The sequence below is a fragment of the Tiliqua scincoides genome, chromosome 7, assembly GCF_035046505.1.
Source record: "Tiliqua scincoides isolate rTilSci1 chromosome 7, rTilSci1.hap2, whole genome shotgun sequence".
NCBI lineage: Eukaryota > Metazoa > Chordata > Lepidosauria > Squamata > Scincidae > Tiliqua > Tiliqua scincoides.
In genome coordinates, this window is record NC_089827.1 from 3,092,125 (window position 1) to 3,120,000 (window position 27,876).

At 47.4% G+C, this 27,876-nt stretch overlaps 1 protein-coding gene and 2 pseudogenes across 2 annotated transcripts in view; 1 reads left to right on the plus strand and 2 right to left on the minus strand.

The window, feature by feature from the left end:
• The window catches only part of LMNTD1 (lamin tail domain containing 1), a 71,798-nt gene that overhangs the window by 40,104 nt on the left and 3,818 nt on the right, over positions 1–27,876 (plus strand). The gene's annotated exons all lie outside the window — the stretch shown is intronic.
• LOC136658135 (5S ribosomal RNA) lies at positions 2,209–2,329 on the minus strand (annotated as a pseudogene).
• LOC136657869 (5S ribosomal RNA) lies at positions 5,709–5,827 on the minus strand (annotated as a pseudogene).

Consider the following 27,876-nt stretch of genomic DNA (forward strand, 5'->3'; position numbering starts at 1 on the left):
TATTCTAAGACAGGGTTCCCCTGTGTCAGGTCAGCAGGGGAGGATAGCCCTTGCTTTCCTGATAGCAAAGTGGCACAGGAGTGTAAGAAGATGGCACAAGAAGCAGGCGATCCCAAACAGAGCCAAAGAAGCAGACACAGGGTTGTCAGATACAGGCTTGTTTGTTGCAGAAGCAGGTATTCGTAAAAGGAGCAGGCACAAGAGTAGTCAGTCAAACAGTCCAGAAGTCAGGGGCACAGCAGATCACAGTCACAAGAAAGCAGTCCAAAATCAGTACACAAACCAGCAGCACAGAAACATCACTACCACCACACCCAGGAGTCTGTGCTTGCCCCATATATACAGGGGCCAGCCAATCAGAGTAGGGCGACCTCATAGTCACAAGACAGTCTTGTGACCCACTCTGATTGGCTGTCCAGTGGTGCATTGCACCACTCCACCATAGCCTACATGACTCTGCACACATCTCTCCCCAAGTCACGTGACTCCCACCTGTAACAGGTGCAGCTGATTGCTAATCAGCACACAGTGCTGCTGTTCCTTTAATTAAGGACACTAAGGCCCCTCCTGCCACATGCTGGTTTACAACAATTCAGGGCCTGGGATGCCAAAGGCCTGACACCCCTCCATTGTTTCAGCCAGGATGTGACTTACAATCTTGCATACCTAGCAACGAGTGTTTGTTCACCCCCAGTTCCTTGATCTTTGTGGTACCTTTGTGGAATGGTTACATTGGAAACAGCAGCTTCACCTGGTGAATACCTGCCTGGAGGTATGCCTTTTGTTGCCCTTTCTGATCTCCTGGGGATCACAGGGCTCTGCCTCTCAGGCTCCTCTGTTTTTGGCATTTCAGAGGTTAATTCCTCCCTCTCTGTCTCCAGCTCTGCTATGGGCACCTTACCTGGTTTCCCTGGGCATTGCTCAGCAGACTTTGCAGTGCTGGCTGATGGCCCTCCTTGCTCACAGGCATGAACTGGTCTTTCAGGAGCTTCTGCCAGGAAGACTGTTGGCTAAAATCTGCGCTCCTGCTAATCCAAACAGACCTGTGCGGAGAGCGTGGTATAAGGCAGCTTCCTCTAGTAGTTCTAACTCAGGAAATCTGCTTCAATCACATGGGCAGTTTTTGCAAGTGTTATATGAGGTAGTATGAAAGCAGCCGTGAGATGGCAGCAATAGGGGAGGGGGCATAAACAGGTCCCAAGGCATAAAACTGGCAGTGGGGCCATCCTGGTCTGCCGTTAATTTTTATAACAGTGAATTCCTTTTCCAGGTTAAACAAAAAATACATAAGCGAAGCCAGAATTTTCTAGCTTCAGGCCCAATCCTATTACGGACCTGTGCTAGCAGAACACTGTTCCGCTGGTGCACACTGCTGCAAAAGCACCATAAAGCACTTTGTGACCGAAAAAGGCCCAGGCATGCCATCAAGTAGGCCAGAGCCTTCCCACTGGTGCTGATGGAGCAACAGAGGCCTGCATGCAGCAGGTGAGTCTAGCACAGGAGCAAGGGGAGAGCGGAATGGGGAGGGGACGGAGCAGAGTGGTCAGTTCAGTATAGGGAGATGGTTGGCAACCTTCAGTCTCGAAAGACTATGGTATAAGCCTACAGCACCCGGTATTCCCCTGCGGTCTCCCATCCAAGTACTAACCAGGCCTGACCCTGCTTAGCTTCCGAGATCATGGTATAAGCCTACAGCACCCGGTATTCCCAGGCGGTCTCCCATCCAAGTACTAACCAGGCCTGACCCTGCTTAGCTTCTGAGATCATGGTATAAGCCTACAGCACCTGGTATTCCCAGGCGGTCTCCCATCCAAGTACTAACCAGGCCTGACCCTGCTTAGCTTCCGAGATCATGGTATAAGCCTACAGCACCCGGTATTCCCAGGCGGTCTCCCATCCAAGTACTAACCAGGCCTGACCCTGCTTAGCTTCTGAGATCATGGTATAAGCCTACAGCACCCGGTATTCCCAGGCGGTCTCCCATCCAAGTACTAACCAGGCCTGACCCTGCTTAGCTTCCGAGATCATGGTATAAGCCTACAGCACCCGGTATTCCCAGGCGGTCTCCCATCCAAGTACTAACCAGGCCTGACCCTGCTTAGCTTCCGAGATCATGGTATAAGCCTACAGCACCCGGTATTCCCAGGCGGTCTCCCATTCAAGTACTAACCAGGCCTGACCCTGCTTAGCTTCCGAGATCATGGTCTAAGCCTACAGCACCTGGTATTCTCCTGCGGTCTCCCATCCAAGTACTAACCAGGCCTGACCCTGCTTAGCTTCCGAGATCAGACAAGATCAGGCATGTGCAGGGTAACAGTTGCTGCTAGGCCTGGGAGGGGGTGCGGGATTGGCTGTGCTGGTGCACGCCGAATCTCGAGGCCCTCCTCAGGCCTGATCAAAGCGGACTTGCACCTGTCTTATCACTGGTGTAGGTCTGAGCTGACCCACTGTGGCTGCTGGAGCTTAACCTGCGGCAAGGAGACAAATGTCCCCTTATCCCAAGGAGACCTCCAGTAGCCAAAAATCCCTTGTGCTGCTGTTGCTGCATCACCGCCTGTAGATTTAGGTTGGACTGGCTGATCAGTCTTTTTTTCTCCTTCAGTTCACTTCCCCACGAGCTACTCACCACCGTGTTGCAATTTTACTTTTCTTTAGGCGAAGAAAAAAGACTAACCTTATGACCAAATGGGAAGCCCCAGGTTGAGACATCCAAACACCTGCCCTTAGAATGTGCAGAGAAAGAGAGCAACTTTGTAACGCAGCTCGGTGATGTAAAAACATTTGTAAGGGAGAACTGAGATAATAAAACTCTGAAGTCGGCAAAAGAGGTACCATTCCGGGTCAGGCTTTTATAGTTAAGTAACTAGGATTGCGAATCCACTCTGACCGAATTTTCCACTCATTCTTTTGCTTGTTGTCTAAGGAAAAACTTAAAAACATTTTCTTGCCTCTCAGACATGACCAGAAACGCGGATTGGAAGTAACTTGTGGTCACATGGGGGGGGGAGGTTTCTGAGGCACAGGGTGGTCATCTGCAGTTGCAGGAATCTATGGATTCCAAGACCGCGTGTGCCAAGGACCCATTGTGTGTGTGTGTGTGTGTGTGTGTGTGTGTGTGTGTGTGTGCTTACACACAATAAACAAGTGTAATATATATGTGTTGGTGAACATTTTGGGCAGTTCACACATCCATGTGCATTATTGGACTTGCATGATTAAGTAATAGGGTTGCCAACTCAGATGCATCTGAAAACCTGAGACTTCTGGGGCCGGGCCAAGTGATGTCACAGAACTGTTAACCCTTGAAATGGATGTGGGGAAATGTGGTCCCAGGACAGAATCCAACTGTAAATGGGTGGAACTCAGGGACAACCCAAAAATGACCTGAGTGTAACCTTTGATACCTGCCCACCTGAGAAACGTGTAGAGCAGTTACCTAGGGCTGAGTCAGCCGATGTGTCCCTGCCTACCACAGGGCCCTGCCTACCACAATTTGGCTGCATCCTGCTTTAACACTATTATTAAATCATTTAACAAGCATAAGGTTTTAAGAGGTTATGGATACATACAGCCCAGTCTATCCAGCACAGGAGCAGCAGTGCTAAACGGCTACTGCGGGATCCTGTGCCGAATCTGTGCATTTGTCCCCTTACCCCAAGTAACACCCCAGTCAATAGGGCTTCTTGAGTCTGTGCCAGCTATTTCACCAGCACAGACTTGAGAACCCCATGTCAGACTTAGAGGCCAGGTGGGGAGAAGGGATTCAGCAGAGGAGGCCTCTGCCAGTCTCATCCCAGGACGGTCCCATTCCTGTTCCGCCCTTCCCCCATCCAGGAACAACACTGGGAACAATCAGTCTCATTGGTCAGGTCTGAGTTAGAGAAATCCACTTTTTGTGACATAAGGCACTTGTGTTTTCCTTTTCTGGTTTTTTGGCCAGAACGTTTGATAGAATACAGATCTTTCAACATGGTTTGTTTCATTTCATTACATTCTGCATTAAAGTACCCATAAAATCATACAACATATTATTCAGAAATATTGAGATTTTCACAGTTTTGGCCAGTAATGGTGTCAACACCACAGAGGTTGTCACCTGGTATGATCCGCACTCCCCTACTGAAGCCACTGCAAATCAGTACACATAGCATCACATGGGCTTTTACAGTGCAAAACTTTGCATGTGAACTCAGAAGTAAGCTCCACTGAGTTCAGTAGGACCTGCTCCCAGGTAAATGAGTATAGGATTTCAGCCTTAGATTTTTTGACTGCTGTATGTGAAGCAGGCTTCACCTTCTGTGTGGACCTCCACGTGCATAAAGTTAGAAGGGAAAAAAAATCCACAAATAATAGAATGTCCTGATTTCTCAATATGATTTTAAAAATAGTCCTTAGGTCAGTCAGTTTAAATTACTGTGCATAATCCCACAGTGTCAGTGCACATCTATGTGTCACTGCACATTTTTGCTGGCCTCAGATCAGGAAGCAAATAAAAATGAAATGCCATTTGTGTGACAGGCTTTAGCGAAGTGGGAGACGTGTCTGAAGACAATATTGCTTCCTGCAAACCTCCATTTGCAAAGAAAGTTCACCTGTTGGCAGCTTTTCTTTCTTGAAGAAAATGCATGACCTAAAAAAAGAGAACTATTTCATTTCCAAAATCTTATTAATATACTGTGCTGCACTTTTACTAAGTCTACCAAACTAGAGCAGAAGGAAAGTTTCGCAACCAGTGAATATTAAAGAGGATGGACAAAATTTGTCTTAGATGTTTGAATTCTTCTCCAAGACCACAAGCCAGGCCAAGATTCCTTAACAAGTGCCTATGTTATCAGTGCAATTTGTACCCAAGACTCTCTTATCCATGTTTAAATGGGAGATAATGATCATTGGCATTCCCAATGAATGTTGAGGATGTCCAAACATGCATAAATATTTATCCCCTTTATCGCTTTCAAGTATTTATTGAAAACCATTATTTCCCGCATTTCGCTGGACAGGCTTCCAATAGTCAAATTTAAAACTTAAAATCAAATTTAAAAATCAAATTTAAATTAAATCATGGTTGGCAACCTTCAGTCTCGAAAGACTATGGTATAAGCCTACAGCACCCGGTATTCCCAAGCGGTCTCCCATCCAAGTACTAACCAGGCCTGACCCTGCTTAGCTTCCGAGATCATGGTATAAGCCTACAGCACCCGGTATTCCCAGGCGGTCTCCCATCCAAGTACTAACCAGACCTGACCCTGCTTAGCTTCGAAGATCATGGTATAAGCCTACAGCGCCCGGTATTCCCAGGCGGTCTCCCATCCAAGTACTAACCAGGCCTGACCCTGCTTAGCTTCCGAGAACATGGTACAAGCCTACAGCACCCGGTATTCCCAGGCGGTCTCCCATCCAAGTACTAACCAGGCCTGACCCTGCTTAGCTTCTGAGATCATGGTATAAGCCTACAGCACGTGGTATTCCCAGGCGGTCTCCCATCCAAGTACTAACCAGGCCTGACCCTGCTTAGCTTCCGAGATCATGGTATAAGCCTACAGCGCCCGGTATTCCCAGGCGGTCTCCCATCCAAGTACTAACCAGGCCTGACCCTGCTTAGCTTCCGAGATCATGGTATAAGCCTACAGCACCCGGTATTCCCAGGCGGTCTCCCATCCAAGTACTAACCAGGCCTGACCCTGCTTAGCTTCCGAGATCATGGTATAAGCCTACAGCACCCGGTATTCCCAGGCGGTCTCCCATCCAAGTACTAACCAGGTCTGACCCTGCTTAGCTTCTGAGATCAGACGAGATCGGGCATGTGCAGGGTAGCAGTAGTGAAAAACTGAGAAGTGGGTCACGATCCTTATTTTGACCTTCTCTGCGACTTTGGGAGCCCTGTGAAGGCTTCTGAAGGGCTCCCTGCACCCCTGGGCTGCTGCTGCATCCAAGTAGGTAAAAGAAAGCTCCTTGCACCCCCGGCAGCAATGCTGCTCTGGGAATCGCAACACTGCATTCCCCCCTCCCCCGCAACAACTTACTGCAGCGCATGAACTTGGGAGAGTTTGGGAACTGCAGGATAAAGTGAAGGGGGGGGATGTCCACCCTCGTGATGCCACTACGTTTAGGCTGTGTAAATGATACTGTAATTTATTCTGTATGGTCTGGTACAGGAGGCGGTCCATAGTGGAGGGACTCAATGAGCTCTTGTACCAGATGATGCAAATCCTAGTAATGTTCCTGTTCAGGAATGGCCCTGTTTTTCTCATGAAAGGAAGTCAGGGACTCTCCTTCAAAGTGGCATTAACTAGGGCACAAAGTCCTAAATTCATCTTCCGAGTTCCTGGATGTGACAGCAGAACAAAACCACAAATTCCGTTGCATTTAACTTGTGTCCTGCTGCTTTTATGTTCTTTTTAGGGCTGTTATCTGTTCAAAGAAATGTCTGTTTAGTTGGTTACTCAGACTTGTGAAACTGAAGGTCAGAAAACTTTTTTGTTTTTCAAAATTTGGGGTGGTTTTGTATGAATTTGGGGTGCTGATTCCAAAAATGGCATCTGTTTTGCCCTCTCACGCCTAGTTTTGAAGATATGGCATAGTCTTGCTAGTGAATGGTTTGAGCAACTTCCTCATGAGGAAGCCTATGCCATGGCTTCTTCAGGAGGCATCTGCTTGAACCATTTGCTCATGAAGCTATGGCTTATCTCCAAAACAAGACATGATGGGGCAAATCCAATGTCATTTTTGGAATCAGCATCCCAAATATACCCAGGCATAGGTCTAACTTTTCAAACAGCATAATGTCATGTTACTGTTCTCCTGACTGAACAGGTCCATCCTCCTTATCTACAGATTTGGGAACTGCTGATTTAACACACCACACATTCTGAACCTGTGGTGGAGGACTAGACCTGAGCTCCTAAAGGCAACCTGAAGTTCTCTGGTCATATCAGGGAGGCTTTCTAAGGCCCGCAGAGGCCACATGCAATCTCTGCAGGCCTCAGTAAGGCCTCAGGAGGTGCCAAAATGGCACTTCTGGTTTTTCCAACCCTTCGGACGCGACTGGATAACATCTGTATTAGACCAACCCACGAATCTGCTTATCTGCGGTATCCACAGCGGGTCCGGGAATGGATCCCCCACAGATATCAAGGTCCAATTATATCTTACAGAGATAAGACAAATTCTTAATTTTAGCAAAGCAACAAAGACAAAGCTCTGTGGAGTGGGGGTGCCCTAACCTGGAGCAGCATTTTCAAAGACAACAGGACTTCCAACTGAATAGAGATCTATTCTTAAATATTAATCATTTCATATTAATGTAAGGTAACAAAACCTGCTTCGGTAGTAAGGTTGTTTAAAAAGAGGGAGCCAGTAGTATAGCTAAAGGGGGTGCAAAGCACTATGTTTTGCAGGGAGCCTCTCTGTAGTGTGCAAGTGGCCGCTCCCCTTCAGAGCCATTCTGGGTGGGGGGAGCAAAATGGAGGCATATCCTTTCCGAAAGGGTCACTTGCATCCCCTCTAGCTATGCTGTTGGAGGGAATATTTCCTGAGAACATTTATTATAGTTATTGTTTTTAAAAATCTGACAAAAGTGTGTCCAAGACTATGTGCACATCACAGTTTACTGCCCACTTTCCCTGATTCACACATAATCACACTAATGAGATATTTTTATGTATGAAAAACTGCTTGGCTGTCCACTCGATAGAACTGATTATGCTTCCTAATGATGATTAAATAAATTGCAAACAGCTGCTTCTTTGGCCTGCAAAATTGCAAAAGCAAGAGTTTAAAACAAATGTGGGCCAAGTGCAGAATAAAATGTTCACAAGACAGAAGGTGTAAAGACACCTTCTCCTTTTTCTACAAATAATTATGAATTTATTTTTGACTTCTTCTTTTCTTTTGTAAAGAATTTCATACCCAAACTACAAATGCCTCCGGGCTCAGGTGCTTATTTATTAAGCGGAGGCAGTACACAGCTGTTTGTCGATAATAGAAGCGTGTACCAAGGCTGGTTTAATTTTTGTTGCTACGTGTCATCCATGTTGGCCTTCCTAATATCACACTGTAAACATTGTAAAACTGCCTGTGTAATCTCATTGCAGCAAAACATTTGCTGCAGAGCTTCTCTTGTTTAACCTCCAGTAGGCCTGGCCATTTTGATGTGGCAGGGCTGTGGGCCAAGAACTGAAAAAGTTCTGAACAGACTTCATCCAGAGAATTAGCTCCAGACAAATGCACAGAACCAACCGATACATTATGGGAAAGGTGGCTGCCACAAATTAGAGCAAGACCACTGTTTCAAAATAAAGGAGATAAGACAAGTGGTCACATGGCATCGAGGTAGATTGCAGGCTCATCACACATCATGGACAATTTCAGTGGAGTTTGAAAAAGTGGGACTTCTTGAAGCTTAGCAGCCAGGAGCCCAGTCTCTCACCCTGTTGAGCCAAAGGAGGGCAAGCAGTGCTTTCAGATGACATACCTTAAGCTTGATGGGTGGGGCATACCCATGAAATTCTGTCAGACCCTTTAACTGTCCTATCCTATAGCTGGCACAAGACCAAGTTAATCCATGTAGGCAGATCAAACCCCTCTCCTCACCCTGGATTCGGCATGTGGTGGCGCCACCAAACCAAACCAAACCCGGGCCTGATCTGCCCATTCCCTGCCCCTATCCCCTTCCTCTCTCCTTCTGCCCTGTCCCACCCCATGTGCCAGGCTTACTTGATCCAGTGTGCATTCCAAGATCTGCCTGAACATGTGGGAAAGCTCCCGAGTTCTGTCAGCAGCTAAAAGAATTGAGCTGTCAGTCACAAGCTACTTTAGCTGGATCTCTTTAGCCTCTGCCCTTTGTACAGTATGTGTGAGTAGCTGTCTGTCTTCAGGAGGTGATAGGTGTGCAGCAGCCGTTTGGGCTACTTAGATTGATCTGAATTATATCTCCTCCGGGCCTGAGAAGGCCAATCTTGGATTGGCAAGAAACACCACTTGCCCTCAGTGGAAAATCATGGCTGACTTAGTTCTGACACTGTGGGAACCATTTCTTGTCATAACATTGTCTAGAACTATCATCCCTGCACATTTTTAGGCAGAAGCGTGGCTTTGAGGGGATCACCATCCTCATACCAAAACCAATTTTTTTTTCCCCATTTCTGCTTGCTGAGATGTTCAATTCATGTCCTCCACAGCTACTCCTGGACTGCCAGGTCTTTTATCCTGAGAATCTTGGGCCACCGTTATCTCAGTGAATCAGGGATAATGTAGGAGATATGATGCCATCACAGCACCAGTTGGATCTGGCTGGATGCCAGTGTAGCGAGAGTGGATATCAATTGCTTTGCCCTTGCTGTGAACGAGCAAAGAGAAGGGATTCATTGTCACTGCTAAGGCAGGCAGGCTGAAGCTCCTGTGCTTACCTGTCCCACACCCTTGTCTTGCCATGTTGTGTGATGAGGCTGGGCGATGAAAGCACCACAGTGCAGTGACAAGTCAAGGAACCAGTGCATCTAGGTGTTGGACTCTGTGGCAACACCACTATCCTCCCAAGCCCTCTCAAGCTTCACTCTTTTCCAGGCTTTATGGAGTGGACTCCCTATGACAGCTCAGCTCTAAATATCATAATCAGGTGGGCCAATCTGCGATCTCTCGGTCAAGGTGTTTCTATTACTTTCCAGGAATCCCTACTCACTGATGTCTAAAGATGGATGTTCTTTTCCCTCTCACACAACACCAGAACCAGTGGGGGAAGGGGGGGAAATCCACTAAAACTGAGTGTCAGGAGAGTTAGAACAGACAAAAGAAAATATTTCATGACCCAGCATTTGATTAATCTGTGGAACTCCTTGCCATAGGATAACCTAGATGCCTTTCAAAGGGAACTGGACAGACTGATGGAGTTAATGTTCATTACAATTTACAAGGCATATTGGGTATATGCAACCTCCTTTATAGAAGAAAATTCCCATTTATAAGTCATTTAGCTATAAATCAAAACTTTCCAGTCCCTTATCCAACTTACCAAGGGTTCCCCAGTATACCATTCTACCATTATGAATGGTACCATTCTACCAACTCTACCATTCTACCAATTCTACCATTATTCTACCCAGTCTACCATTATGTAATAATTTTCAAAGGGCAGAAAGTAATTAAAATATGGGAACTGCAGCTCTACTGTCTACTCCACAGCATTAATAGGTTATCCAGTTTGATTAGCATTTGGTCATACACCAGTGCCCTGTCTATAAATCAATGTGGCACTGAGTCCATTTGTATAACAGAGATACACATATGCTCAGCCATGCATCTTCTGTCAAAGAGGCAATAAATGCAACCGATGAATATTCACTGCCAGATGCAGTAGGGCTGTATTGAAACTGGAGACCAAAATAACAGCATAAACTAGAGCAGACTAAAAACTCAGTGTTTTGATTTTGATTTGAGTCACTGATTCGCTGCAGCAGTAACCCAAGATATATTATTCGCTGTCACTTAGCCCCACCTACACCAATTCCTCTAGGAACTCATTGCCTGGAAGGGAGTTTCCACATGGCACAGACACTGCGCTGACAGTCAGAGGTGCAGCTAGAGGGGGTGCTGAGCTCTAAGTTTTGCAGGGAGCCTCACCGCAGCATGCAAGAGGCCCCTCTCCTTCCCAGCCATTCCAGGCGGTGGGAGCAAAACAGAGGACATCATATGTTTTCCTGCCAGAGCCACTAACTCCTACTCTGTTGCAATATGCTTTATGGCACTTTTGCAACAGCCTGGACTGATGAAGCACACGTTCCACTGGTGCAAATGAAATGTAGGATTGTGCTGTATGTGGCAGGGACATTTGTGAACTTCCAGCTGGTGGTCTTGCATCGAACGATTTCAGCAAATCACACAGAATCACAAGCCCTTGGTTGAATTTTGCCAGCAACGCGTAACCCATGCAAAGCCGTTTGTCTCAATCTACTCTTTTTGAAGCGTCAATCCTTTTCGCACATACTTGGGAGTAAGCCCCATGGATTATAATGCGACTTGCTTCTGAGTAGACCTGCATAGGATTGGGCTCTGGAGCTCGCTGGAGAGCAACTGATATGGAGTTACTCCACCAGGCTTTCAGCCATTCAAATGTCTCACAGAAAATTAATTTAAATGCAACTGAGTTTATTATCATCAGTAGGCTTAGCAAAGACAAAAAAAAAAAGCATTAATAAATTTAGTTAAAAGTATGGAGGAGGGGAAGAAAGAAGTGATGTACTTTGGGGCATGATTGATACAAAGTACGTTTGGAAAGGTGGACCTTGAGACAAGGTAGCTTGCAGTGCTGGTGCCAGGTTGCTAGAGGAGAAGTCCTAAACCAGTGCCCCCCCCCCCAAACCCTGATGGTCACTTGGCACTACCATCTCCTCTGGTATGAGGATTCAGGGCTCAGTCTGACCAGGTAGGCCCTTGGTCAGTGCCCAGCCTGGTTGGCCTCCAACATCACCTCTAGTAGCTACAGCAAGATCATGTCTGTAATAAGGTCCAAACTGAAATGTTTCAGCCTAGATCTTTGGGTGTCCTTTCTGATGAGGGAGCCCCAAGCCCTGATCAGTGGAAATGATTTACAGTGTAAACATATAATTGATGAGCACATAAATACAGAATCTCCATGTTTTGGACCACCAGCAGCCCAGGTTGAGTATAACCTGCTGTTGCCCCTAAGGTAGTGGCAGAAGCATCGTGGAGCCTAATGGCGCCAGTGGCCGGGCGAAGCAGTGATGTCATCACTCTTGTGACTGACACCTCCCCCCTGCTTCCGGAATGGCTCGATTTTGGAGTCAAACGGAGATGAGGGAAAGCGGGTGGGCTGAAATTCATGGCACTCATTACATTATGAGGCGCGTGCACCCCAGAGAGCCTGGGAAACAGGTGCCGGGGTAGGGGATGAGCCACCCCAGTCACCCCCTGTGCTACTGGCCTCTTTGAGACCCCCATGACCTGGCATCCCCACCCCCAGCCTCTCACTTCACTGGGTAGCAACATTTGTTCCTAGTGTAGCTCCTTGAAGAACCATGGCCTGGTTCCTCCTCTTCCTGATTCCCCGCTGCCCCTGGCATGACACATTATATGCCCCTTCAGGGCTTCACCCCTTCACCCTGGAGACCTCTCTAGTGGGAACTGCTCTCCACTTCAGCATTTCTTCTTTTGCCATGTTTCTAAATCGAGACCAGCTGGAGGCTCACACCTGTTTTTCAGAAAGCTTCCTAGAAGTATCAAAAGGTTCTGTTTTCTGAAGCAGATCGAAACCAGATCTACCCACCAGTTCAGGTCAGCTCTACCAATAACTGTTGAAAATTGGTGTAACCCTCTCAGTTTGTGTTAGCCAGGGGTCCCAACCCAGTTTCTGAGGGGTATGACTGCTGCAATCACTTTAGACGTGACTTTTGGACAGCATTTGACCCTCCAATAGTTTTTCCAAGTTCTATGATCCTCTGAAAAGCAATCTATTAATTAGCTGGAAAAATGGGCAAAATCAGAAATGTTGGCCAAAATCACAGCTGGAAGCAAAGAGGAGGAAAAACAGACTCAACTGGAGAATAAATTCTAAAGGCCAAATTTATTAATACTTTTATTGTCAAGTGGTGCGGTGGTTAACATTGCAATGAAACCGCCATTCTAAATGCTGAAGGATTTTTGCTCTGCATTTTAGAAGCTCAGTATTTTAGAGTTCCTGCTACTAAAACAACACTGGACTGGGCTCATTTGCAAGTTCTCTGAAAAAAGCCATTTGTCTTTTGTCCAGCCTCAGCAGTCAGGCTGTGGCAGATCCTAAGGAAAGAGCCACTTGACATCACACCCACCGCATCACCCAACTGCACTTCGAATGTAGTTCCATAAAAGAGCTGAAGCACACCGCGTGTACAAGGGATTCCTTGGAGCAGGATTCAGGTGTCCGCAACTGTACAATTGACTGTGGCCCTGGATACAGAAAACTTTAAATATACAGGCCTGCCCCTGTATCTGCAGGGGAATCCATTCCATGGACCCCGCATAGATATGGAAACTGCAGATATGGAGGACGCCAGTCTCAGCGGCCTCCACCCCTCACGGCCCCCACATGACCATTAACATGATTTAGAGGTTTGCGCCAGTGAAAATGGCAGTTAAGTGCTTCCTGTTAACTTTTTAAGCATCCAGGCTGCCAGGAGGCAGCCTAAGCATTGCTATAAGCTTGAACGCTTACAGAAACCCTATAAAGGAAATCCATTTTCACTAGAGAAAGCCTCTAACAGCCCAATCCTAAGCTTTCCAGTGCCCAGAGGAACAGGAGCATCAAAATGGTGACTGCTGGAAACTGCGGGTGCCAGGAAGCTGCCAGAGGTCTCCTCAGGGGAAGGGGACTTTTGTCTCCTTCCTCCAAGGAAAGCCCCAGGCCCCACAATTAAAGCCCCAGGCCCTGAGGAAAGCCACAGACCCCAGGATTATCATGTCTGTGCCAGCTATTTTGCCAGCAGGTCCGCTTTATGGCATGTTTACAACACCCAGCATGGGTTCTGGAGTTCAGCATGGACACTGGGGCACATTAGGATGGTGCCCTAAATTACGTTAATTCATTTTTGCCCGGCCCACAGCTGTACAGATTTGGTCTCTCGTGTATATGCAACGTTGGGCAGAAATGGCTTAATCATGATTTAGGAGGTGCAGGGGGACCCTGATCCACAGATAACCAGTATCCATGGATATGGGGGGGGGGGGGACACCTGCCTGTACACCTTTTATATATACCCTTACAGTCATCCTTAAAACAAGACTATGATATATCATTACTACTATCATTAATCATGATTGTTTCAATTCTGCTGATGGGAAACGCAGTCAAGTTGATTTGTGTGGCTCAGGGGGTTGATGTGTGAGTGCTGTACAGGGATCAGTACATGGGTTAAGAGTGATTTTCAATGAGAAGATGGGCTGTGTGTAATTCTGCATGGGCAAGTACATGCTTTCTGCATGTGCTGTGTCTCACATCAGTGGGCTCTAAGTGCTTATTCTATTTCTTTGAAATTTTACTTTGCATTCCAAGTGTCTGTGCCTAAAGAAAAAAACACATGGTAATGTTTGAAAGCCTGCAGTGCTGCTAAACAACCAGGTCCATCTCATAAAAACTCACGTTCTTCCCCCCCCCCTTTAGTTCAGTTCAGGTTCCATGTAGCACATTGTACCAAACTGCTGATTTATTTGGCAGTGAATCATTTAAGATGCACCTTAGAGAAGCAGCACATCAGGGGCTTTCCACGACATTCTTCAAGGTTAATTTGGTGCTACTGCCTCTGGTGAGAGTTGAGTCGAACTGAGCGGCTGAATATTTCATCAGTTACGTGCAAGGTTCTTCTGAGCTTTGCAGAAAGAAAGGAAGGAGGGAACAAAAACAAGAGCCCCAACTGGTATTCCCAGCATAGTGTTCTTGACCAGTGTTCTGTGGCTCCTGTCTTTTTCCAGTGGTATATTAGAGGAAGGGGGAAAAACCACACTTGCCCAAATCCACTGATAAGGTCAAGTTTGTCAAGCACATGACAACTGCGCAACTCTGAGCTGTAATCCTGTAGTCTAAGGGCCATCTCATCAGCAGTGAATTTACAGGATATTCTTAGGGAAACCAAGATCTCCCCAGCTCAGTTTTGTCATACAGGGAGAACAGAACGGCCCTATTTTGCAGGGTCAACTGTAAATTCTACCGATGCTCTATGCCAGGGTTGTCCAAAGTTTTTGGCAGGAGGGCCACATCATCTCTCTGACACTGTGTTGGGGGCCAGGGGAAAAAAGAATCAATTTACATTTAAAATTTGAATAAATTTACATAGGTTTGCATAAATGAATATATTAAAGGTGAACTTACATGAATGAATAAATATCTTGCAATAGCTCAAGGCCTATAAAAGGCCTTGCCCAAAGCAAGGCTGGCCTTTCCTTTGCTTCTGCTACTGCATCACAGATGTGAAACAGCAAGCAGTGGAGGGAGCCCTCATCCCACAGCTCACGTGAGAGGTCAAACAGTCGCCCTCACACTGAAAGCGGTTGCGTTGGGCTAGTGTGGGCTCTAGCAAGTCTCTGGAGGGCCAGAGGCTCATTGGAGACTGGGGGCTCCCTGAGGGCTGCATTGGGAGTCCTCAAGGGCCTCAAGTGGCCCCAGGGCCGGGGTTTGGGTACCCCTGCTCTATGCAAAGTGTTTTGAGGTCTCAGAAGACCTGCTATTCAGACTAAGGGCTGATTCAAACAGGCTTTGGGTCTGTACAGCCCACTGTCCAGAAATGTTTAGCACACTTAACCTCATTGATTTCAGTGGGCTTAAACATGCTGAAGGTTCTAATCCTATGCATACTTACTTAGGAGGGAGTTCTGTCATTCTCATGGGGACTTAGTTCTGACTCAACATGCCTAGGTTTGTGTGGTAATGGAAGGAAAGATTCTCCCCCCTGGTGTTGGCACCTTCCTCCTTTCCCTGGTTCTGCCCCTATGCCAAAGCCAAAATTGGTGGACTTCACTGCCATCACAAGGACAATACCAAGTCCAGAGGGGACCTATCCTCAAAAACCTCCCTCTCAGTTAAACGGCAAATCCCCCTCCGACCTAAACTATAGAGGGGTCTAGGAGGACTGTGGCAAGAACTCTGACTGGGTTCAGGAGCAGCATTAGAACATAAAAAGAGTTAATGAAAATACAAGAGGGAGGGAGGGAGGGGATTGGATAATGCGAAGCAAGGAAAAAATAGAACAAACAGGCCTGTATGGCTTGGCTGTTTCGAAGTGCCCAAGTGTGTGGATCTTAGCAAAAATACAAGCTAGCAATTACAGTCAGACTTGAAAGCAAAATAATTCCCCAACGTGTCTTCGCTCACTGATTCCCATCTGTACTTAGGGCCCTAGCCTCCCGGGGGCTATTAAACCCATCTGATCCCCAGGGAAGGAGATGGAATGGACTCCGCACTGATTCACTGTGAGAGACCCAGTTCGGGACACACACACATACAGGGGGCTTACTTTAATTATTAAGTAACTTGGGTCTCATGAGGTCAGAGAACCGTCCTCATTGGGTAGTTTAGGACCACCTGGGCTCCCCCACTTGCCCTCTGAACCAAGTGGTTGCTGCAGGGCTGACTTTCAGCCAGTTGGACCAATTGCTTCTAACTGGGCCCTGTGCCTAATGGACCTCCACGCTTGGGTAATCTACTCTAGTCTTGTATGCAATTTTATAGTAAAATATCAGAGTTGGCAACCTTCAGTCTCGAAAGACTCTGGTATCGCGCTCTGAAAGGTGGTTCTGGCACAGCGTCTAGTGTGGCTGAAAAGGCCGATTCGGGAGTGACAATCCCTTCCACACCGGGAGCAAGTGCAGTCTGTCCCTGGTCTGTCTCCCTGGCTACGGGCCTTCCTTCTTTGCCTCTTAGCCTCAGACTGTTGGCCAAGTGTCTCTTCAAACTGGGAGAGGCCATGCTGCACAGCCTGCCTCCAAGCGGGCCGCTCAGAGGCCAGGGTTTCCCACCTGTTGAGGTCCACTCCTAAGGCCTTCAGATCCCTCTTGCAGATGTCCTTGTATCGCAGCTGTGGTCTACCTGTAGGGCGCTTTCCTTGCACGAGTTCTCCATAGAGGAGATCCTTTGGGATCCGGCCATCATCCATTCTCACAACATGACCAAGCCAACGCAGGCGTCTCTGTTTCAGCAGTGCATACATGCTAGGGATTCCAGCACGTTCCAGGACTGTGTTGTTAGGATCTTTGTCCTGCCAGGTGATGCCGAATATAGTGGTATATTCGGTGCCATGTGCCAGGTGATAGTAAAATATGCTTAGATCCATTTGGCCCATTAACTTACACGCACTTTTTAAGCCCACGTTTAGATTGCTGTCCATTCTACCATAGGGATATCAAGTCTTTAATCAATGTTATTTCTATCTCTAAGACTCTGCAGAGCTTGGCTGTGAACCTTGGACACCCCCCCCCCCCCAAAAAAAAACAAACGTTTCCAATTGGGCCTCCCAGCTTCAAAGGACGGCCCTGGGTTCTCAAAAACTGGTCTGGGCTCATTCCAACAGGCTAGAGATTGGGCCCTCAGTGAGTTGGGTCAGATATTGTTTTGTTCAAGGGCGAGATATGTAAACATGAATTTCCTAATCCAGCTCAAACAAAAAAGTGCTCTCTACTCAATATCTTCCCCACTGTCAGCACTTATACTGCAGGCTCCTTGTGACAGAGAACTGACTTTCTTGGCTTGTGTTACTTTGTAAAGCACCATGTATGCTGGTGGCATCCACTAGCTAACTTACAGCACAAACCAATGCATGTCTACTCAGAAGTAAGCTCCATTGTGTTCAATGGGGCTTACTCACAGGGAAATGTGCTTAGGGATTGCATCCCAAGTGCTTACCAAACTTGCTTAGATTTTGTCCGTGTCTGATTCTAGCCTACCTACTGAGAAAAAATTGCTGATTTACAACATATTATTGTTTCTTCATATCGTGTTTTCTGTCCTGACATCCCTTAGATGTATTGTTTATTTTTACACGGAGGTGAGGCAAAGCCACTCTGCACATGGTCAAAGGCACTCTGTTCTTTATTTTTACCTCTTTGGTCATTCCAAGGCTGAACAAAGAATGCAAAACAGGTTCTAGAGGTAAACCCCAATGAGCCTCCCTGCATCAAATGAAGTTCATTGCAATTTCAGGGAATGACTTTGCTTTCCAGGAGCACTCTTTTGCTGTAAAAGGTGTGGTGTATGAAGCAGATGCTTCAGAGTTTAAGGTTTGGCAGCAAGCACACTGTAGACTCAGGCCCCACTGGCAGAAATCCAATTCAAATTCAGTGCCTTCCACATGATGTGTTCGACTTAGGATCCTTAGGTTCCAGCAGGTCAGTTTCTGCTACTGATGATCAAGGTCTGAGAGTATGTGACGCAACCAGGGGGCAGAGTCTGAGGGGCACTTGCCTCATGCGCTAAACCAAGGGAACACATGACTGCCCTCAGGCTCCATTCTAGTTGCAGAGGAGGTGTTGGCGACTTTATGCCCCTGTTCCTTCAAAGGGAACCTCCACAAGAGAAGGAAGCGCTGCCGCAGTGAGCGCTCCCTCCTTTGGGGAGAACCTGGAAGTGATGTCACATGACATTGTGAGGTCACTGCCCCAGGATACAATCGTACCTCAGGTGATATTAAGCAGGTATGGGTCTGATCAGTTCCTGGTTGGGAGACCACCAAGGAAAACCTTGAGGGAAGGCACATGGGCTCCACCATGAAAGAAATGTGAGATGTCCAGAAATAATGATGTGACGTGTGTTCCTACAACAGGCTAGGCCAGGAGCCCTCAGAATCCTCGTACCAGGGACCTTCCTCCCACTGCGTGATCAGCACAGACTTGGCCTACAGATCTTACATTCAGTGCAGAACCTATCCTTCTACCCCCCAATGCCGCGGCCACCACCTTTTGCAGCGTGGTGACACATACAGCGTTCAGGTCAGACTGCTACCATTATTTCTTGGCGTGTTACTGCAAGGACGTGGTTTACAGCAATGTTAGGTTCTAGTAGTGACGCTCCATTTTGACTTGAGATGGCTCCCCAAGGGTCAGTTTTCACTTGAAGGCAACTTGAGACTAGCCTCCAGGGCGGCAGCTGCTGTACGTGACATTTACATAGGGGTTCCCAAAGTGTGCGTCGCAGTGACAGAGCCGGCAGAGAAAGAGGGACAGACAGTTCGTTACTACAGACAAATTGCCCTAGAAATAGAGCCGCAGAACCTGGAAGAGTTTTCCAATGATTTTCAACTGCTGTGTTCCAAACTCCTGTGGACCTTTGCTGAGCTGGGTAAACTCTCTGATGAACTTGAGCTCTAGGCCAGTGCCCAACCTGACCACCAACCTGACATCCCACCCCACGGATCCCATTTCTTATGGGATTAGAGCGATCGCTCAAAGTCGGTGCAGACATTACTGTCGCCAGGGAATGTTTGTGACTTACTGATTATGTGAGCAGCCTACCTGCACGAGCAGTGCGGTGGCTGATAATGGAAGGCTGAAGCAGCGGCTTCTTTGATGAGACAAACAGTAAGATGCAGGTCTTTCTGGCTAAGGCAGCCGCTACCGTGACCTCCAGTTATTCCCCATTTTAGATGTTAATTGAAAAGAAAAAAGTGAAACGGGTTCCAAGTCTCACATCTGCTACGGCTCAAGCAGACAGCCTCAGCACCCTCAAAACAAGCCACAGTTCCTGTGAAACTTTAGGAGAAGCCATGACAGGTAAACAGGTGTAAAACCCATATATATTTGTCATGTGGTTACATCCTTTGAGTTAGGGCAGGGGTGCTCAGACTTTCAACTTTAGGGATGCTGGACCTTTAACAAGTGTATAGAAGAGAGAATTGCAGCAGGTGCAACTTGTCATCCCACAGATGACAAGCTGCACCTGCTGAAATTCTCTCTTCTATACACTTGTTAAAGGTCCAGCATCCCTAAAGTTGAAAGTTTGAGCACCCCTGAGTTAGGGGGATTCAAAGAAAAGGCCATGCCTTCTTTGGTACCACATCAGGAGTTACAGTCGTCCCGCCTGGATCTGCAAGGTATCTGTTTCTGCTGCCAGTGCGGATACCCAAAACTGCAGAGAGCAGAAAACCCTATACGTACTCTTGCTCCTGCAAGACGTCCAAACCACTTCCTCTTCGCACTTGCTTGTTTGGGCTTGCAAGTGCTAACAAGCCAGTCAGAGAGGAAGCAGTTTGGAGGGCTGCAAACCCTGTCCCCTCTGGCAGAAGTTGGAAGCAGGCAGCGTAGGAGACAGCGATGAAGCCAAAACAGATGGGTCATGAGCTCAACGGGGAGAATTGTGAATCGCAGGTAACTTAAACCGTGGAAACCAGATTTGCGGGTATTGTATTGATAAGAAGACTCAGCACAGAAAAAATTTTCAGCTGAGCATCTTTCTCTCTGAGCGCTTCAACCTGCAGCATTAAATTTCTTTGATCCCACCAGCGCTTTGCAACACTGATGGCAAACTTGCAGGACAAGAAGGAGCTGTCTTTGCTGTGGCTGCACTGGAATTTCCTACTCAAAGCAGATGAAGCATGAAAGGCCTGCCTGGACCCAGATTAGGGAGCCATAGCCAATTGCAATTCCACAGTTCCTTTTCCTGAGTGTTTCACTGGCAATTGCACCAAGGGCTGGGTTTGCCCTTGGGCATAGTGTGACCCCCCTCCCATGGCATTCTCTCAGGTGTTCTTCTGGATGCGCACACACTGCCTCCCTCCAAACAGCCTGAATGCTCCTGTCTTGGTGCCCTGGTACCACTAAGCAACTGAAACACCTTCTTTTCCCCTTCCAGGGACCTTCATCTTTTTGGATGACTGGGAAGGCAAAGACCTGCAGTCTGCCAACACACCCAGGTGCTAAGGGAGGACCAGCCAGGGAAGGGGGTAATGCCAGAGCAACTCCCTCTGTTGGCCTCTGTCCTTCAGTGGCATAAATAGGGGGCAGAGGGGTACATCGCCCAGGATACCATGCCTTGAGGGGGTGCCAAGGTGCAAATCAAAGTGGTCTGAGGCCTTAGAAAAGCACCCTCTAAAAGGCATCTGGCACCCAGGGTGCTGTAAAAGAAATTTTGTGCTTCTGGGTGCCAGATGCCTTCACTATGCCACTGCTCTCCTCTCGGGCCTTCTGGGAAAAGAGTTTTCTCAGAGGACTAGCAGCATTAAAGGAACCTCTAAGGAAGGCAGACTGAGGACAGGGAAGGCAGATGCAAGCAACAGGGGCATACGTCACTCAGCTGAGCAATTCACGTCATGCTGCCTGTCAGCTACCAGGTGCTTCAGAGATATGTCCAATCGGCCCTCTGCCAGTCCTGACCTGACTGACTCCTGCAAACCCCCCCCCCCCAGTGTTTAGTGATGCCTGCCTGCCTGCTTGTCTGCCCTTGATGATTGACTGATTTGGTCCCGAGTCAGTTCCCTGGATCAGTCAATCTCTCAGCCTAACACCACTCACAGGGTTGTTGTACAGATAAAATTGGGGGGACGGGACCTGAGCTACTTGGAGGAAGGATAGGATAGAATTATAGTAATACTCATATTTCTTGAAGAACTAATTTGATACATAATTGAAAGAAAATTGGAAGAATTAAGAATATTGGGAAGGCACGATGTCATAAAATGGTGCTGGGGTATTTGCAGTCTGTACTGTTGTGTCCTGGGCAAATGCACCCTGGTCCTTGGCATCCCTGAACATTCACATCAGGGGTGAATGAGTCCTGGTCATTTGCGTTCCACTCTCTGGGCATCAAACCCCATGTTATATATCCTAAACCTCTTATCCCAGCTCTAACTCAAACCCTACCTTTGCATTTCAAAAATAAAAAAGTACATCTAATATACATATATTGAGACACAAATGTCCAGGAGATAAAAAAATAAAGCAAGGATGCAAATGTCCAATACCATGGCGCGTTCGACCAGGACACAGTTGTCCAGGATGCCATGGTCTTGTCACTTCATAAAATAAATTTGAGGGGGGGAAAGAGTGGAAAAACACGTTGACAAAGATTAGTCCCTGCCAGAAGTGTGGAAATTATCAGAAGTCAAGCTATGAATGTAAGAGACATGGATTGCAAGAAGCCTGCAATAATCTGAGTGCAGCCAGTGGCATAGCGGGGGGGGGAAAGCACTAAGTTTTGCAGCGGGCCTCACCGTAGTGTGCATGCAGCCCCTCCACCTCCCATTTGGGGGCCAGGCATTCCCTTCCGTTTTGCTCCCACCACCTGGAATGGTTCCGAAGGAGAGGGAAAGGGCCCCCTTGCACCTTGCAGTCAGGCTCCCTGCAAAACTTAGTGCTTTGCACCCTCTCTAGCTACGCTACTGTGCGCTACTGTGCGCAACATGATTGGCACACCAAATTTGAAGGGACTCTCAGATCTATCTACAGATGCAACAGAACACGGTACTTCTCTGTATACTGTTTTGGAGTTCATAGTCCACAGCGGAGGATACCATTGTTGAATGCTCCCCCCATATAAAATCTCCCTGCAAGAATGATGGTAGCACTTCAGGGAGAACGGTTCAGTCCTCTCCCTGCTGTTCTAGTTTTCTACTAACAGGGAGATTTTTATGGGTGGAGATATTGCAGAAATTTTATCTCCTACCTGCAGCCTTGTTGTGCATTTTATCCTCCCACCACACAGCTCTACCACCACCTCCCTACCTCATTCTGCTGCAGAGGTATATCTGGCCTGTGTTTATTTGTGAGACTTCTGAACTTGACTGTGTCAGTAAGCATAGTGCTTGATTTACTGTGAGTGGACCCCTTCCTTCTTTTAACTTGATTGAAATTGCTTCTCTAAAAATCAGATTATTTAAAGAGTACACCCGGGGACTATAGGATGAATCACATTGCTAAATCTTCGGCTATAACAGGTCTATTTGCTGTAGTGGCCAATTTTGAAAAATGGTTTCACATCAGTGAATAAAATAGTATCTTCAACACGTCAGTTTCTGCGATTTACTCCTATAAATGCTCTTTTGATTGATCAGGGACGAATACATGTGACTCATCTTTTTCTATGGAAAAAAAACCTTATTTTCTATCCACAGTATTTATTCCTCGTGCTGGTGATGTCAGGCTTTGCTGTTCTCACCAGAGAAAATTTATTTGCATTGTTATCTTTTAATGAGCCTGCTGCAGAATATCATAATGAGTTTTTAACCTTCCCCCCCCCACACACACACACAAAATGCTTGCACGCTAATCTACAACATTGAGTTTTACAGGTAGTTTCTGATACAACCACAGCAGCTTGGTGATCTGCAGAAACCAGCCAGCAAAGCTTTTTACAGAATGGAAATAAACATTGCCACCTGCCAGTGTCTGCACATTGACTTGTTAAAGCCCACAACTGCAGTTGGCAGCCCTAATCACCACCATGCTAGTCGTGAAACGTGGCATCACTACGTACAGACCATCCCACAAAGCCAACTGAAGCGGATTGGTGGGGGGGGGGGTGCCTGCTTCCTGCCTCTGCAGGGCTTCTTCCTTCTCCTGCTCCCCGGATTTAAGAATGAAGGGAGATCCATGCAAAAGAGGAAGTGCAGAAAAAGAAACCCTCTGCCCACCAGAGGTGTCACTAAGGTTGGCATCACCCCCATGTTGGACCTCCTCCCATACCAGACAAGACAGAATAAATTACAATATCAGATGCACAACTTAAATGCTGTGGCATCCCTGGGGTTGGTGTCACCCCCATGAACTTTATTTTAAACAGGACAGGTCACCCAACAAATCAGTCACCAACAAAAACCAACTTGATGACACCCCCACAACTGAATAGGAGTTCTAGTATAAGCTCTGATACATGGAAGTGAGAGCCAACTCATACGAACACCTTATTGGTTCCCTGCTGTGTCATAACACCTCACTGGCTCTTGGAACAATCACTCTTGTTGGTGGGTAACATTTGATCGAATATAGATAATTCAGTGTAGTTTGTTTAATTACATTCATCATGAAATTACCTTTCCAATGGTATATGACATGATGGTATTATTGGTGGTGTAGCTAGAAGGGGTGCAAAGTACTAAGTTTTGCAGGGAGCCTCACCACGGTGTGCAAATGGCCCCCCCTCCCCTTCAAGCCATTCCTGACAGTGGGAGCAAAGGAGAAGCAAATGCCTCCCCTCTGAAGGAAAGGGCTCGCTTGCACGCCATGGTGAGGCTCCCTGCAAAACTTAGTGCTTTGCACCCCCTCTAGCTACACCATTGGGTGGGTATTATTCATAAACACGCATTTTTCAAAAGTTTTCCAAAAATTTTGGCCAATAGTTGGCCACCCCCCCCCCCCCGGGGTGCCACCCAGTGTGGTCCACACCCCCTAGTGATGCCACTGTTAGTTTCCTCTTTGACTTCTACTCCAAACCCTCTCTTCATTCTCAGATCCATGAACAGGAAGAGCAGCAAACAGTGCACTGCTGGGTAGAGGAAAACAGCATTTGGGCTTGCAGGAGGCAGCATGGGGGGGAGGGGGAGACAATGGCATTTGGCACACAAGGACAGAAGGTCTTGTGCTGGCCCTGAATGCATATCGTAAAGGCAAAAACCCTGAAAGCCCCTCGTCGGCACGTTGGATGGAGCTTTGCCAAGGCTGATTCGCTCATACAGATCCACTTCTTGGTTTCATAATGCTGGATTACTCAGTGGTTAGCAGTTGAATACCTGAACTGACCAAGGCAATTAACTTATGAAAGTCTGATCTCGGAAGCTAAGCAGGGCCAGGCCTGGTTAGTACTTGGATGGGAGACCGCCTGGGAATACCGGGTGCTGTAGGCTTATACCATAGTCTTTCGAGACTGAAGGTTGCCAACCAATTAGAAAATACTGTGTTGTTCGTTGCACTGGACAATACAGTGGGTTCTCCTTATCCACAGATTTCAGTGGAAGTGGAGCCTGTGGCTGGAGGACCTTCTGCATGCAACCGGAAGCTATTTCCAGTCGTGTCTAGGAGGCTTCTGAGGAAGACAGGAGGCTGTGCTCAACCTCCGGAGGGCCAAGTACAGCCCCCAGGTCACTTATTGCAGCACCTTGCCCCCACCCCACCCCCCCACAGATTTTATTATCTGCAGAATTTGGTATCTGCAGCAGGTTCTGGAATGGTTCCCCCATGGATTCTCAGGGTTCACTGTATACGAATTCTGGTTTTGGTAATAGATCTGTGACGGTTCATCCACACAAGCAGCAAGGCCTAACTTGATGCTGCAGCCAAGTCAGCCCAAGAATGCAATATTCTCAGTGTGGAACTGAACAGAGAACCAGAAAAAACCCATAGCATCTCCTAGCGTCACAACCACATTACATCAGGCAGACATGACACCCAGCAGCAGCTCGAGGGAGGCTCACTACCAAGTTGGACTTCAGAGCTCTGTGCAGACACAGCAGGCAGCCATCTGCTCTCCAACTGCTCGGCATCCGTGAGGCCCGGGGTCGTGAAATAAACGGCACATTAAAACACAGCAAAGCGTGAGCCGGCCGCTGTCTTTGGGGATCTGTGTGACAGATGTCTGCACTGTAGCTGCTTAATAATGTGTAAACAGGAACAAGCAAATGGGCGATGAAAAACTTTGCAGAAGAGCTTATTTATACTTGGCTTGTAAAAAGAATAAAACCCACAAGCCCCCAAGCAATGTGTATCAAAGCAAAAGGGTGAAATCCGCTGTTATGAGATGGCCAGCAAAAGACTTCATGATGCAGCTTGGCGGATTTCAGCCACTCTTAATTTCCAAAACGGAAACTCTTATGACTGGGATAATCCAAGGGCACAATCCTCGCTGGCCTCTGCACTGGCAGAGTGCATGCTGGGCTGGTGCTAGCTGACACAAAAGTCCCGTAGGTTCACTGCACCGATGGGAAGGCCAGGGCCGGCCCAGTCTCTTTAAATAAGCAGTCACCAAACTCGTGACAGCCGTGCATAGAAAAAGTGGCCCTCATTATTGTTGACAACCTTCAGTCTCGAAAGACTCTGGTATCACGCTCTGAAAGGTGGTTCTGGAACAGCGTCTAGTGTGGCTGAAAAGGCCGATTCAGGAGTGACAATCCCTTCCACACTGGGAGCAAGTGCAGTCTGTCCCTGGCCTGTCTCCCTGGCTATGGGCCTTCCTTCTTTGCCTCATTAGGACCCCCTCTTACTGTTCCACAAGCCCACCCGAGTGCTGTAGCATGACACTCTAGGCTGTTGCATCTGTAGCCCACTGCCCCAACCGGCTTTGCACCTACATTTCTGGGCAGATGTGACTGCCTAGAGTGCTGTTTGGGCTTCATGTGAGCAGCATGGTGGAACAGTAAGCGCTGCTCACATGGGGGAGGGATGCAGCGCTGCACTGGATCTGGCCCACAGGCCGTGGTTTGGCAACCGCTGCTTTAAATCAATCCCTGAGCATCACAGAAGATTCTGAGGCATCTTCTAGGATGTACAGCAATCACATGGGGCCACTGACTGGGCCTTAGGCTCACTCTTGCCACTTGAGAACATGCCCTAACGTGCGAAGCGGGAGGTTGGGAGCTGCTTTTCAGCAAAGCTTGTCCACCACTAGCAGTGCAGGCCCAAGGCCAACCCAACCCAGCATCCCTAGATGCCGTACTGGACCACTAATCATCATCATCCCATTGAGGCACACTTTATGAACATCCAAGGAACCTCAGGGTTCTCTGGAAAACAGTGCAAAACCAACTGTCTTAGATTTCAAGATAAATACAGGTGCCCCCGCAGATGTGGGAGAACCCTATCACCGCAGCACTCCCCCGCCCCGTGGCCATTACCTTTGTTTATAGTAACCTCAAGGAATTGTGTACTTGCTTTAACCACACACTATAAGGAGAAAGCTTATAGCAAGACAACCAGGCAGGCAGCCTGCAGCTGCAGGGGAAGACTCGTCAAACACACTTCCTGCTTCCTGTTAAAGTTTGCTGAGTCATCCCTTCTAGCTGCAGTCTGCCTGCCTGTTTGTCTTGCTATAGGCTTTTTGCTTATAGCGCCTGGTTAAAGCAACTATAAACAATATAAACAAAGGTAATGGTTGTGGGGGGAGCAGGGGAACCACGTATTACTGGATTCACAGATACCGGATCTGCAGATATCAAGGGATGCCTGTATTTTGACCTTTGGCCAGATGCACAGAGTCTATGACAGAGCGGAATTGCACACGTGTGCACACACCCAGGGTGTCCCTGCAATATTCTGCACTCCCTATACAGTCTTCCTTTCTGCCCAAAATGGAGATTGCCCTCCACCTGTCACAATGGCAAGCGTTGCACTTGTATTATTTATAAAGCAACAAAATGCAACATGGCCTGGATCCAACGTCCTGCTGGAGGTCCCCATCAACTTGAGTAAACACTGGCTTGCTCCTCTTCTCGTTCTATATATAGTCAGTTCATTTCTTTCTAAAAATGTTCCAGATCAATAGAAGGTCATCCAGGCCTGGTTGGATGCCAAATGTATACACAGCTGGCAGGGGATAACTTTTTTAAAAATCCCAATGCTCACTAAATGTATAAAAAGGTGTTAGGAGACATTAATAATAATTTCCGCCCTTCATTGAAGCATCTCAGATGATTGCAGTATTTAATTAAGACCTGGAAACACATCTGAGCTGGATAGTTTAAAACTGGAGCAAAGAAAATTACTTGGCAAAGGTCATAGCAAATTAAAGTTAGTGGTACTTCTACAAAGCTATACCCTCCAGTTCAGCTGTGACCATTTAGAGTCAACTCTCTCAAGATATAGTAGTCTAATTCTGCCTTCTGATTCTGTTCTGATGTCCTTTCCTTCCGAGTCACCGCCTCAACCAGAAACTCATCTCCCATCATTGTGCGGCTATTTAATATCTGGTATAAACGAAAGCTGTTTGTCTTTTCCAAAAAACCTACTTTACAAATGCAGTACATTGCTTGATGTTGCTAGTATCAGGACTGGCTTTAAGCCAGTTGAACCGATTGCCCCCAGCTGGGCTCTGTGCCTAAGGAGCTCCCGTGCTAGAGTCATCTAGTCTAGTATGCAATTTTATATTAAAATGTGCGTAGATCCATTTGGACCATTAACTCACATTCGCATTTGTGGTTGGTTGGCAAGCTTCAGTCTCGAAAGACTATGGTAGAACACTACAGCACCCGGTATTCCCAGGCAGTCTCCCATCCAACTACTAACCAGGCCTGACCCTGCTTAGCTTCCCAGATCATGGTATAAGCCTACAGCACCCGGTATTCCCAGGCGGTCTCCCATCCAAGTACTAACCAGGCCTGACTCTGCTTAGCTTCCGAGATCATGGTATAAGCCTACAGCACCCGGTATTCCCAGGCGGACTCCCATCCAAGTACTGACCAGGCCTGACCCTGCTTAGCTTCCGAG